The sequence below is a fragment of the Lathyrus oleraceus genome, chromosome 7 (assembly GCF_024323335.1).
Source record: "Lathyrus oleraceus cultivar Zhongwan6 chromosome 7, CAAS_Psat_ZW6_1.0, whole genome shotgun sequence".
Taxonomy (NCBI): domain Eukaryota; kingdom Viridiplantae; phylum Streptophyta; class Magnoliopsida; order Fabales; family Fabaceae; genus Lathyrus; species Lathyrus oleraceus.
Window position 1 is genome coordinate 278545097 of NC_066585.1, and position 14257 is coordinate 278559353.

Here is a 14257-nt window from a genome sequence, read left to right on the forward strand (position 1 = left end):
GAATACCGGAAACAAGGCCTCCTCCCAGCTACCACAACAATAAAACGGACGCACACCAGCTGCGAGTTGAAACATGTAACCAAGTACAACATCAACCAAATCATGATCAAAAAAGGCTTTGTAATAATTAATGTTTTAATGGAAACGTTTACCAAATTTCACTGCTGGCACTAGATGGGCAGTTGTTATGTCTTGTGGAGTTGGATTCTCAAACCAGTATTCAAAGCAAAAATATCCAGAAATTTGAAGAATCCCATGGGAGTGATGCTTTGATGTGGGTACCTGTTAAACCACCAAACAAGGGATCGGATACTGTCACAAACTGAAGACAAATTGACTCAACCAAACAATACAACAATTTCTCAGAAGCCTACAACTGTTATAAAGGAATTGCAAATTATTATGAAGCTTACAACCAATTTCTTTGTTCCCGGTCCATAATCGATCACACCAGCCATAACCTGCATAATACACACAGAAATGGTCATTTTATTACAACCCTGTTTTGTTTTCCAGCAAATCACAGCAGTCCTTGTTCCGGTTACAAAAGCCATAGCAGAAAGTGAGAAGAACATAACAGGATCCAGAAAAAAAACTCACCTTAACCTCTTGAACTAGTTTGGTTTTTCCAAATCCATAACAAAAAACAACAAACTCAGCATATGCCTCTCACTCCTACTTCACTCTCACTGTTCTACTGCCAGACCATGTGAACCTACAATGGACTCGCGCGCACAGAATAATCCTCGCACCGTTGAAGAAGTTTTTAGGGATTTCAAGGGTCGTCGAGCTGGTCTCAGCAAAGCTCTCACCACTGATGTTGAAGATTTCTATAACCAATGTGATCCTGATAAGGAGAATTTGTGCTTATACGGCTTTCCTAGTGAGCAGTGGGAAGTTAATTTACCTGCTGAAGAAGTTCCACCAGAGCTTCCCGAGCCTGTGCTTGGAATTAACTTTGCCAGGGATGGCATGCAAGAAAAAGATTGGATGTCTTTAGTTGCTGTTCATAGCGATTCATGGTTACTTGCTATTGCCTACTATTTTGGAGCCAGATTCGGGTTTGACAATTTGACAGGAAACGCCTTTTCAATATGATCATTGAACTGCCATCGATATTTGAAGTTGTTACTGGTACAGCAAAGAAACAAGTTAAGGAGAAGTCTTCAGTTTCAAACCACAGTGGAAGCAAATCCAGGTCCAGCTCAAAAGTGTGAGCTTCAGAACCCCAGGTTAAGCAGACAAAGGCGTTAGAACCTAAAGACGAGGAAGAAGAACTGGTTTCATCATCGTCGATTTGCTTGGCTGAACCAAAGTTGCTTACTGGGTGTCAGAACTCAGTTACAAAGTGTCAACAATGCCCACTGTCGAACATAACTTATTGTCTCGCAACGGAGGTTGAACTGGTTCGAGGAAAGAATTTGGTTATCATGATTTATAACTCCCTTGGTTGGAAAAGGAACGAGTTGATTCGAACTCCTGTTGTTGTTGGTGATGTGAAAACCAAAGCCCCCCATATTTTCACCGGATTCACTGTAGTAACAAAACCCAAAGCAATTGGCAAGCGTTAGAATTCCAGAAAATATCCCAATTTGGAGTTAAGACAAAATTCAAGAAGAAAGCTTGCGTTAAGAGTACCTTTTCGAATCTAGCATCAACAGGGTAATCCGAGTCTGAACATCAAAAAAGGTATTTTGCAGGATGCTCCTTTGAACACCAAATGCACCTTTGAAACCCTAAATCAGGAGATATAAATAGAGAGAGTGAATCAGTAAAAGAAGAGGAGAAAAAATCGGAGGCGGAAAGGAAAAACTTCAAAGCAAATCAAAACCCTAATCCTAAAGTAAAAGAAATCCAGCACTTGAAGAGGCGAAGAAAAAGGTTCGATTGTTACCTGAGCTATCGTCGTCATCGAAGGTCCGAAGGTGAGCTCCCTCTTTTGTCTCAACCATGGGTTTGCTCTCTCTGGTTAAAGAGGGTAAGCGATGAGGGCGAGAGAGAGAGACATTGAGAGCGATGGAGAGACGAGAGAGAGACGTTGAGAGACGTGGAGAGCGAGTCTGAAGCGAGGAAGAGCGATTTTTTTTGTGAAGTAGAGTGAGAGACAACGAAGATGATGAATGTCTGTTACTTTTCTTTTTTCTTTTTTTCTCTAATTTATTTTAGATAGAATAAGTCATTTTTTAAAAACTATTAAAATTCATTTAATTTTCCTAGGTATTAGTTAATAAATGTTTTTTTATATTTTCAATTTATACCCCATTGAAAAATCCAACAGCCAGACGGCTGGGTTTAATTAGGTTAGTCCAACAGTTTTCTCTTTTATTAGTTTTTTATTTTAATTCTGATTTTTAATCCATTTTAGTTTATTTATCCAATCTAGCATCAAAATAACAACTAGTCATAAATGGCCTAGTGGAGAGAGGGTAGTTTCATGATCTTAAGTGGAGAGGGTTCAATACTCATATGTAGCATTTTTTTTCCTTTGGCATTTTATTTCTTTTAGCATTTTTTATGTTTATGTTTTATTATACTCATGGTTGATCTGCTTTCTTTTAATTTCATCATTCATTCAAAACCATTTTAAAACTATAAAAATCATATTTTTCTCGATTCAATGTCGAGCCCATTTTCATACCCTTGTAAGTCGATTGCTTTTAAGCATCGCCATCAACCTCACATAGCTTACTCTTGGGCTTTCTTACAATGAGCCGGTTCTCTTGCACTGACACTCATGCTTTATTTGTTGTTTGCGCCCGATTTAATTATTTCATGATTTTTTGAATCCCCATTCGACAAAATGTACCCCACTCCCCCAATGTGTATATAATTTTGTATTGTTTTATTTCTCTATTTGTTTTAGATACTAACACAAGAATAAAATCAACAATTTCAAAAAAATACAAAAATATGACTCGATCCAACGTCGAGTATTTTCTCAATAAACAAATCAACTCATTTCTCCCTCCTATTCCATTCCATTTCTTCCAAACTTTCATCAAACGCTTGATTCAACGTCAAGCCATTTTTTCTGATAAAAACTCAAAAAATATTAATCTATAGTTAAGACCCTTTCAATAAAGGTGGAAATGGAACATGGTGTATACCATGCACTCCTGAGACTAGGATTCGAGATGTATATCTCGCCAATCCTAGCTCTCGCCATCATCTAAATTTATCCACTTTGTTTTCTCAAACACTCAATTAAATCTTTCTCAAACGTCCATCAATACTTGATCTAGGTCAAGTTATTTTCACAACAAAACTCAAAAATACCTAATTCTTATTTAACATCTTCTCAATAAAGGTGGAAATGGAACATGGTGTATACCATGCACTCCTGAGGTTAAGATTCGAGACGTATGCCTCGCCAATCTTAACTCTCGCCATCGTCTAAAATTGTCAATGATGTTTCTTCAAACCCTTTCTCAATCAAATTCCAAAATACTTAATTCATATCTTACACTTTTTCAATAAAGGTGGAAATGGAACATGGTGTATACCATGCACTCCTGAGGTTAATATTCGAGACGTATGCCTCGCCAATCTTAACTCTCGCCATCGCCTAAAATTGTCAATGCGGTTTCTTCAAACCCTTTCTCAATCAAATTCCAAAATACTTAATTCATATCTTAAACTCTTTCAATAAAGATGGAAATGGAACATGGTGTATACCGTGCACTCCTGAGGCTAGGATTCGAGATGTATATCTCGCTCATCCAAGTTCTCGCCATCACTCAAAATACATCCAACCAATCAAACTCTTTCTCGCCGCCGTGCGATTAATCAAAAACCTTTTTCATAAACGAAAGGTATCTTGTCTTAAGTGATACAAAACAATGTTTCGGCCACGATTGTTGAGTAGAGATAAATGACGCTTTTTCGAATGTAGATTTATAAATCCGTTCCATGTGTGGTATGCGTCCACTCCTCAGCTGTTTTGGGTAAAACGATGTTTTCGTCGATTAATACAATATAGCTTTCGCTAAAAATCGACCAACAAACAAACATTTTCTATCCAGAACTACGTAAGCCTTGATTTCTCTTTTGAGATACGTAGGAGCAGGATTTGTAAATCTTGTCAGACCCACTAATAAAAAACTTAGGTTTAGTCCTTCGTTAAAAAATCCAAAAACATTTCTTCTCTCTTATATTCATTCTTTCCCACCTAATAACTTGAAAAGCCTATCATTTCAAACTAACATTAACGCACACAACTGACCTAATGGTTCCCGTTGAGTACAACGGACGTGAGGGGTGCTAATACCTTCCCCTTGCGTAATCGACTCCCGAACCCTGATATTGGTTGCGATGACCATATCTTATCCTTTCTTTTGTCTTGGGTTTTATCGATATTTCCCCTTTCCTTTTTAGGAATAAATAAAGTTCGGTGGCGACTCTGTTCAGTCCATCATTGCGAGCGTGTGATCGCGCTTCGCTTTGAAGTCGTATCCCCATTTTTTTCGAGGTGCGATAGATGGCGACTCTGCTGGGGACTTTTGCAAACCCTAAGCGAGTCAAGCCTAGTTAGGACGTTTGTGTGCCTTTGTTTGTTTACTTATGTGGCTTTTCCATTATTTATTGCTTTTTAATATCTTTATTGTTATATTGATATTTGTTGTATATTGGTTCCACCATGTTGGGTACTTGGATCTTGATTGCAAACCATGTGGGAAAGACTCTACACCCGAGTCTAGAGTGAAAAAAAAACATAAGATAGGACGATGGTTGAGTAGTACGGACTCCCGAGGTGGATACTTCGTAAGAGTCGGTACGAGAACCTCACTTAGAGTAGATTCTTTTGCAAATATTGTCGCCCGAGGTGTATACCTCGTAAGCTTCGATGTTTCAAAGGGGTCAATGACTCTAAGAACCTTTTAGAACATTGAAACTCTGGCCAACTAGAAATGATGGTTGCGTAGTATGGATTCCCGAGGTGAATACTTCGTAAGGATCGATACGAGAACCTCGCTCAGAATAGATTCCCTAGATGGAGTTGATGACCGGAAAGTATTTTCCGTAAGCGTCAAACAGTCTTTTGAATCCATGACTCTGAGTACCCTGTCTAGAACCCAGTCGATGGTTGCGTAGTACGGACTCCCGAGGTGAATACTTCGTAAGGGTCGGTACGAGAACCTCACCCAGAATAGATTCCCTTGATGGAGTTGACGACCGGAAAGTATTTCCCGTAAGCGTCAAACATTCTTGTGAATCAATGACTCTGGGGATCCTTTGTAACAAAGCCCTAGACCATACCCGGTGAGAACCCCGTTTTGGAAAAGCAATCAAATTTATCAGTACCTCAGACTTTTGAACCCGTGTATGAAAAAAACAAATGTGCATGGCTTGCATTGCATTCATACGCATTCCATTGCATTTGCATCGCATCATAATGCATGTCATTCTCCAGACAAAATACCAAAAAAACTCATCCATCTTTTGTCCGTGAAGCAAAGTGATTCTCAACACGCGAAGAGCAAAGAACCATGTCTCAGGGGATGACGGACGAGCTAAGGAAAAGCCAAGAAGCGCTGAAGGAGGAACTTAATCTTTTGAAGAGCCAAATGAGATGGGTCTTGGAAACCCTGCAAGTCTTGTTGAGAAAAGAGGGTCACCCAATATACACTGCTGCAACAAAGAGAGCTATTACCCCGCATCCATCTGGTGTTACCTCAAGTCAAGGGAAGTTCTATGTGGCAACTCCTCATTTACCAGTATATGGACCTCCCTCAAGACGTCATCATCAACATCCTCTGGCTATTGCTCCTCAAAGTCACCAAAGCCAGGTTCAGAACAAAAATCAGAATCAGAACAAGGGGAACAAGGATCACAATGACTCGATTCCGGTGCCATATAGCAAGCTCTACCCGCAACTGATCCAAAATGCTTTGGTGACCCCTCGAGCTCTCGCACCTGTGTCACCATACCTGCCATGGTACAATCCAAATGCAACATGTGAATTCCATAAAGGAGCATTGGGACATGACCTGGATTCTTGCTTAGCGTTGAAAGCCTTGGTGCGAGGGTTGATTAACAAAAAGAACTTAATCTTTGAAGAAGATCATCCGAAGGTCAAGTGCGAATACCATACTGGGACAATGGGGCACCCCATCGAGGAATGCAAGAGTTTTAAGCTCAAACTGCGAGGATTGATTGACATAGGGTCACTAACACTCAAGGAGGAAGGCTCAGGTACATATACCTTGATTTCTGAGCCAGGTAATGAGAAAGGGAAAGGACCCTTGAGACCCCTCAAGGTTTTGTTCCACAAGGAAGATGTCAGGGATGTGGCTAATGAGCTATCATTGTTTCCTGGTAAGAGCATTGAGATACCACCTTGGATTTCCAATGTCACGACCCATACCAATGAAAGAAAAGGAGAAGTGAGTAGTGAATCCAAGAGGGTTGCGTTCAACGATGAGATTGAAGGAAAGGAATTTGAAGGTCATCATGCCAATGTCAAAAAGCTTGTTGATCCCAACCTTCAAGTTTGAAGAAGTCAATTCCCTAAAGTTGGCAATCATTTGGCTGTTTCAACACTTCTTTTGTAGTTTCTTTGCATGTTGGTTGTTATTTGCTTTTAAACATTGTTGTTTTATTTGAATTGGTAAGATTAATGAAATGGTTATGCATCTTTTGAATTAATCCATTCGTATTCACTCGTTTTTCATTTATGTTAAAAGACAAAAACAAAATACTCCTCTCATTCACTTTTGTTTATCAAACTGTTGTGTTAACAAAGATTGGAAGGAGGATGATGAAAACGAAACACCTGAAATTGTTGCGGTATGCTTTTGAGTAAAACCTTGTCGATGATGTAAGGCATTGTTTCAAATCCCCAAACACTGGAGTGATAAGGAGTTAATCCCTAGACAACCACTTTGAGCCTAGAAGTTGGTGTTTATTTCGGATCTAAAACCCTTAATCGTAACCTGGGGCAGGGTAGTTGTGTTCAGATAGTTTGATCATGCATTCGATCTTTCAAAAAAATCGTCCATATATACACCCTCCAATTAGGTTCAACCACATGTTATCCTTCGCGCACATGTTGAAGTGTCGAAGAAGTTAAGAAAAGCTAAAATTAGTGTTGGTTGATCCTTATCCACCAATAATGTGGCAGTCAATACCTTTAAAGAATAAAAAAGCCCACTAGGTCAAATACCACAAGATGACTTAGGCAAAAGTTAGGGCATCCCGATGGACCAAAAGCTTCAAAGAAGCGGTCCAGGCAAAATTAGGGATAAAATAAATCAATCAAAAGAGGTCATTAAATCCTCAACAAAAAAAATAAGGTAACTGCCATTTCAAGAAAATTCGTCTTGAATCCTCATCACACCTTCGAACCTTCGAAGTCGAATGCGTGTATTGAATTAACTGAACATAGGAACTGGAGATCATCAAGAAGAAGGGGTGGGTAAAAATAAATTTTGAGCCTTATATCCTTTTGTTTCAAAAAAAAATCGTGAACCAGACCATGTTACAACTCTTAAAAGACCTAATTGAGGCAGGGTTTATTTTGAAAGCATACTATAACAAGGTTGTGTTAACTTGACTCCAAACGATTTTTGTTAATCATGTGATGGCACCAACTTGCATACTGTGAATGACTTGATCACCATTGTGTTCTTATCAACGACTCGTTCACTGTGTTTCACCCATTCATATCAATAAACTTTGAGATCAAATTTTTGCATAAACATTGCATTAAAATTACCATTTTTTGAATGCACAATCTTATTTGCGAGTCAACACTTAGCATCAAAGAAATTCCAACAATACACAGTTGAGGAACTTGGTGGAGTGAAAGAAGTATAGTCAGGAGCAAATCACTTTGAGCATCAGTTAATTCGAGCTAATCACCCTAAGGGTCATCTAGCCAAGAGTAATCTGCTTCAAGAATCAGACCGGGGCAAGCCACCTCAGAGCTCAGTAAGTCCAATCACTCCAAGGTTCAGTTAGCCAAGAGTAATTTGTTTCAAGACTCAGACCGGGGCAAGCCACCTCAGAGCTCAATGAGTCCAACTATCCAAAGGACAGTCAATCAAGAGTCTACCATTCCAACATTTGGTTAGTCAAGTTCAAACCATTGCAAGTTTCAAACACTTGGGGCAAGCCATCTCGAGGTAGTCTCATGGCAGGTTGTTTCCAAACCCACTCTCAAGGTTAACATTGCCAAAGTCCCAACAAACTGGGGCAAGATGAGCCACAGAGGGGCAGAACCTTTTTCTTCGTGCTTTCAAACTGCTCAAACAAATTCTACGTCAACAACTATTGAGTTTAAGACGAGTGCCCGAAAATTATGCTAGCACGATTCATTAATCCTACAAAAGCATCCGTTGGCTAAGCTGTGGCCATCAAACTGGATAGGATCCTCCTTTGACAACATCTATCATAAAATATTTGGTTGAGTTCTCGGTGTTGAGGAATCATGAGCTTCCATAAAAAGCCTTTACAAACTCCCAGTGTCAGCATTCTCATAATCATGATCATTCATATATCATGCATAAAAGGAAATTCAAATCATGCATAGCCGAAATGTACTTCGTGCTCATTTTGCATTGACCCAGGTCTTGTTGTCGATCCTAGATCTTTTGACCTTTGATTCCAGTTTGTATTTGGTGCCCTTAAACCAACGTCCGGTTTTCGCAGTCATTTTCAAGTCCAACTGTTGTTGGCAAAATCCGTTAAAGGGTGGTTGTAGTCCATTGCTTACGGTCAGAGTCCAATTGTTGTTATTCCAGTATCAGGTCATACATGAACCTGCTCTGAAGATTTGTTTTCCCTGTTGTTCAATACTATTCAGGTCATATATGAACCTGTTGTTGAGCTTTTATTCCGGGGTCAGGTCATACTTGAACCTGCTCTGAAGAGTTTTTCCAACTTTTGTTCAATACTATTCAGGTCATATATGAACCTGTTGTTGAGCTTTTATTCCGGGGTCAGGTCATACTTGAACCTGCTCTGAAGAGTTTTTTTCCAACTTTTGTTCAATACTATTTAGGTCATATATGAACCTGTTGTTGAGCTTTTATTCCGGGGTCAGGTCATACTTGAACCTGCTCTGAAGAGTTTTTCCAATTTTTGTTCAATACTATTCAGGTCATGTATGAACCTGTTGTTGAGCTTTTATTCCGGGGTCAGGTCATACTTGAACTTGCTCTGAAGAGTTTTTTTCCTTTTGTTCAATACTATTCAGGTCATGTATGAACCTGTTGTTGAGCTTCATTCCGGTGTCAGGTCATACTTGAACCTGCTCTGAGATTCTTTCTCTGTTTGTTCAATACTATTCAGGTCATGTATGAACCTGTTGTTGAGCTTTTATTCCGGTGTCAGGTCATACTTGAACCTGTTCTGAAGAGTTTTTCTCCATGATTATTCCCAGGCATTTTCAGGTCATACATGAACCTGTTGTGGAAATTTCCGTATTCGGGCTTAGTAAGTCAAATTGTGAACTTACTCTCTTGTACTCTAAGTACTGCTTATTAAATTCCACTCAGATTACTCCCCAGAGTGTGTTTGACTCTCCAGTAGGACTGTTTTCCCCAGCAAGTTTGTTTTTTACCATTTGTCTGTCTCCCTATGGACCACCAGCATTCCCCACAGATTGGTCTGTCTAGTAGCATCTCCTGTCAAGGGTCCACCATATCCCTAGCAGATAAAAAAAAATCACAAAAAAGAAAATCATGCATCCATGCATATCATATCATGTCATATCATGTCATATCATATCATATCACATCATGTCATAGGGATTCAGGATCAAAATCCGGGTCTTCTTAGTATTTAACCATCTCCCACTAGGATCATATGAAGAATGTCCTGCTTCATATTTCTCTAGTTAAAGACGATTAAATAGGGGCAACTGTCATACCCCGATTTTGGTCCTGAATTTTTTATTTTTATTTGGCATTTGGCCTAAAATTCATTTGCATACATTCATTCCCAAATCCATTTTTTTATTAACAGACATTGGTCATTATCTAGCTTTTTGATCATGGTGTTTTTTTTTATTATAAAATGGATTTTAATTATTTGACTTTTTTTAATTTTCAATTTGATTTTAATTTCGAATTAAGTTTAATTCCAAATTTCAATTTAATCTTAATTGTTTATTTTACTAATGATTCAAACTCTAATTGATTTTAATTTCCAAATGAATGTTAGAGTTGATATCAAAGTAACTTTTAACGAATTATAGATTAATTTGATTTTTATTTGGTTTTTGCTGATTTGTTATTATTATTTAAATTGATATTTAAATTAGTCTTGGATTATTCCTAAAAATCCATATCCATTTTTATAATCAAATATCCAATAACCCAACTCTATTTTTAAATCCATATCCAAAATCCATATCCATTTTCATTATCCATTTGGGACCAATTTAAACCATAACCATCCAAATAGTTATACATTCCATACAGTCAACTACATTTTCATTCATAACATTCCATACAATCAACTACATTTTTCATTCATAACTTTCCATGCAAATCAATACAGAACCATTTCCATACAATATCCAATAAACCTTCCATTTAAATTCAAAACGCCATACAAAGTCAATTCATCACGTTCCATACAAAATAAAATGCCATAAATGTTCCATTACATTTCTATCCCCTCAACTACAACATATACAACCTAATTCCAAGCTCCCAACCTAACTCTAAACAAGCAAGCCTTTCATTTCTTCAATAAAACTCGTTGCCCTACTACAAGCTGAAGCATTGCTCTGCGTTTCCTCAGCAGAACACCACCACCTGCACCTGCTGCCGGTACTCCTTCATCAACATGCTCAGAACCTCGTCCCTAACCTGCAACAATCCTCATCAGCAGACAACATCAGTTCTGCTATAACAACCTGCCAAATGCAATCCCAGGAGTACCAATTGTCGCAGAAAAAAAATCAATAGCAGGGTTGCAATTCAAATCAACAGAAGTAGTAAAACCAGCATGATAATGAAGATATGGCAAACCTGCAAAATTTAGTCAAAGGATTTGCAACAATAGACAACTTGGCACTTGTAAATGTTGAGGGAACTGGAATGGCCGGTGTTCCAGGTACAGCAAGTGCTATTTTTAGTGCAGTCAAAGATGTTGGAGCTAATGTTATCATGATATCTCAGGCTAGTAGTGAGCATTATGTATGCTTTGCTGTCCCCGAGACGGAAGTAAAAGTTGTTGCCGAGGCATTGCAATCAAGATTTCGTCAAGCTTTGGATAATGGGCGTCTTTCTCAGGTTGCAATTATCCCGAATTGTAGCATTTTGGCAGCTGTTGGCCAGAAAACGGCAAGCACTCCTGGAGTTAGGGCTCACCCCGAGACATTGATTATCCCCGCTCTAGAAAAATTGCAGGTAGCATGGGTGCCTTCCTTATGATGGATATGGCTCACATAAGCGGACTCGTTGCTGCATCTGTGCTTGCCGACATCTTTGAGTTTTGTGACATTGTGACCACCACAACCTGCAGTCACCGCATCAGTTGTTGATAAGCAGAAAGAACTTTTGGTCAATAAAGTTGTTAGAGAGCAAACAAATTCAATTGATGAAATGAGAAGGATATTGAAGAGTCTGAATCATTATGAAGCCCTTGGATTTAACCTCCACAAAAAGATCGACGCAGCAGTTTTGAAAAAGGAATACCGGAAACAAGGCCTCCTCCCAGCTACCACAACAATAAAACGGACGCACACCAGCTGCGAGTTGAAACATGTAACCAAGTACAACATCAACCAAATCATGATCAAAAAAGGCTTTGTAATAATTAATGTTTTAATGGAAACGTTTACCAAATTTCACTGCTGGCACTAGATGGGCAGTTGTTATGTCTTATGGAGTTGGATTCTCAAACCAGTATTCAAAGCAAAAATATCCAGAAATTTGAAGAATCCCATGGGAGTGATGCTTTGATGTGGGTACCTGTTAAACCACCAAACAAGGGATCGGATACTGTCACAAACTGAAGACAAATTGACTCAACCAAACAATACAACAATTTCTCAGAAGCCTACAACTGTTATAAAGGAATTGCAAATTATTATGAAGCTTACAACCAATTTCTTTGTTCCCGGTCCATAACCGATCACACCAGCCATAACCTGCATAATACACACAGAAATGGTCATTTTATTACAACCCTGTTTTGTTTTCCAGCAAATCACAGCAGTCCTTGTTCCGGTTACAAAAGCCATAGCAGAAAGTGAGAAGAACATAACAGGATCCAGAAAAAAAACTCACATTAACCTCTTGAACTAGTTTGGTTTTTCCAAATCCATAACAAAAAACAACAAACTCAGCATATGCCTCTCACTCCTACTTCACTCTCACTCTTCTACTGCCAGACCATGTGAACCTACAATGGACTCGCGCGCACAGAATAATCCTTGCACCGTTGAAGAAGTTTTTAGGGATTTCAAGGGTCGTCGAGCTGGTCTCAGCAAAGCTCTCACCACTGATGTTGAAGATTTCTATAACCAATGTGATCCTGATAAGGAGAATTTGTGCTTATACGGCTTTCCTAGTGAGCAGTGGGAAGTTAATTTACCTGCTGAAGAAGTTCCACCAGAGCTTCCCGAGCCTGTGCTTGGAATTAACTTTGCCAGGGATGGCATGCAAGAAAAAGATTGGATGTCTTTAGTTGCTGTTCATAGCGATTCATGGTTACTTGCTATTGCCTACTATTTTGGAGCCAGATTCGAGTTTGACAATTTGACAGGAAACGCCTTTTCAATATGATCATTGAACTGCCATCGATATTTGAAGTTGTTACTGGTACAGCAAAGAAACAAGTTAAGGAGAAGTCTTCAGTTTCAAACCACAGTGGAAGCAAATCCAGGTCCAGCTCAAAAGTGCGAGCTTCAGAACCCCAGGTTAAGCAGACAAAGGCGTTAGAACCTAAAGACGAGGAAGAAGAACTGGTTTCATCATCGTCGATTTGCTTGGCTGAACCAAAGTTGCTTACTGGGTGTCAGAACTCAGTTACAAAGTGTCAACAATGCCCACTGTCGAACATAACTTATTGTCTCGCAACGGAGGTTGAACTGGTTCGAGGAAAGAATTTGGTTATCATGATTTATAACTCCCTTGGTTGGAAGAGGAACGAGTTGATTCGAACTCCTGTTGTTGTTGGTGATGTGAAAACCAAAGCCCCCCATATTTTCACCGGATTCACTGCAGTAACAAAACCCAAAGCAATTGGCAAGCGTTAGAATTCCAGAAAATATCCCAATTTGGAGTTAAGACAAAATTCAAGAAGAAAGCTTGCGTTAAGAGTACCTTTTTGAATCTAGCATCAACAGGGTAATCCGAGTCTGAACATCAAAAAAGGTATTTTGCAGGATGCTCCTTTGAACACCAAATGCACCTTTGAAACCCTAAATTAGGAGATATAAATAGAGAGAGTGAATCAGTAAAAGAAGAGGAGAAAAAATCGGAGGCGGAAAGGAAAAACTTCAAAGCAAATCAAAACCCTAATCCTAAAGTAAAAGAAATCCAGCACTTGAAGAGGCGAAGAAAAAGGTTCGATTGTTACCTGAGCTATCGTCGTCATCGAAGGTCCGAAGGTGAGCTCCCTCTTTTGTCTCAACCATGGGTTTGCTCTCTCTGGTTAAAGAGGGTAAGCGATGAGGGCGAGAGAGAGAGACATTGAGAGCGATGGAGAGACGAGAGAGAGACGTTGAGAGACGTGGAGAGCGAGTCTGAAGCGAGGAAGAGCGATTTTTTTTGTGAAGTAGAGTGAGAGACAACGAAGATGATGAATGTCTGTTACTTTTCTTTTTTCTTTTTTTCTCTAATTTATTTTAGATAGAATAAGTCATTTTTTAAAAACTATTAAAATTCATTTAATTTTCCTAGGTATTAGTTAATAAATGTTTTTTTATATTTTCAATTTATACCCCATTGAAAAATCCAACAGCCAGACGGCTGGGTTTAATTAGGTTAGTCCAACAGTTTTCTCTTTTATTAGTTTTTTTATTTTAATTCTGATTTTTAATCCATTTTAGTTTATTTATCCAATCTAGCATCAAAATAACAACTAGTCATAAATGGCCTAGTGGAGAGAGGGTAGTTTCATGATCTTAAGTGGAGAGGGTTCAATACTCATATGTAGCATTTTTTTTCCTTTGGCATTTTATTTCTTTTAGCATTTTTTATGTTTATGTTTTATTATACTCATGGTTGATCTGCTTTCTTTTAATTTCATCATTCATTCAAAACCATTTTAAAACTATAAAAATCATATTTTTCTCGAT

At 38.7% G+C, this 14257-nt stretch overlaps 2 pseudogenes; both read left to right on the forward strand.

Moving 5' to 3' along the window:
• Positions 1-670: 670 nt before the first annotated feature.
• Positions 671-1281, forward strand: LOC127106327 (PHD finger protein ALFIN-LIKE 4-like; annotated as a pseudogene).
• An 11031-nt stretch (positions 1282-12312) lies between these two features.
• On the forward strand, positions 12313-13213 carry LOC127103428 (PHD finger protein ALFIN-LIKE 4-like; annotated as a pseudogene).
• The last annotated feature ends 1044 nt before the right edge of the window (positions 13214-14257 follow it).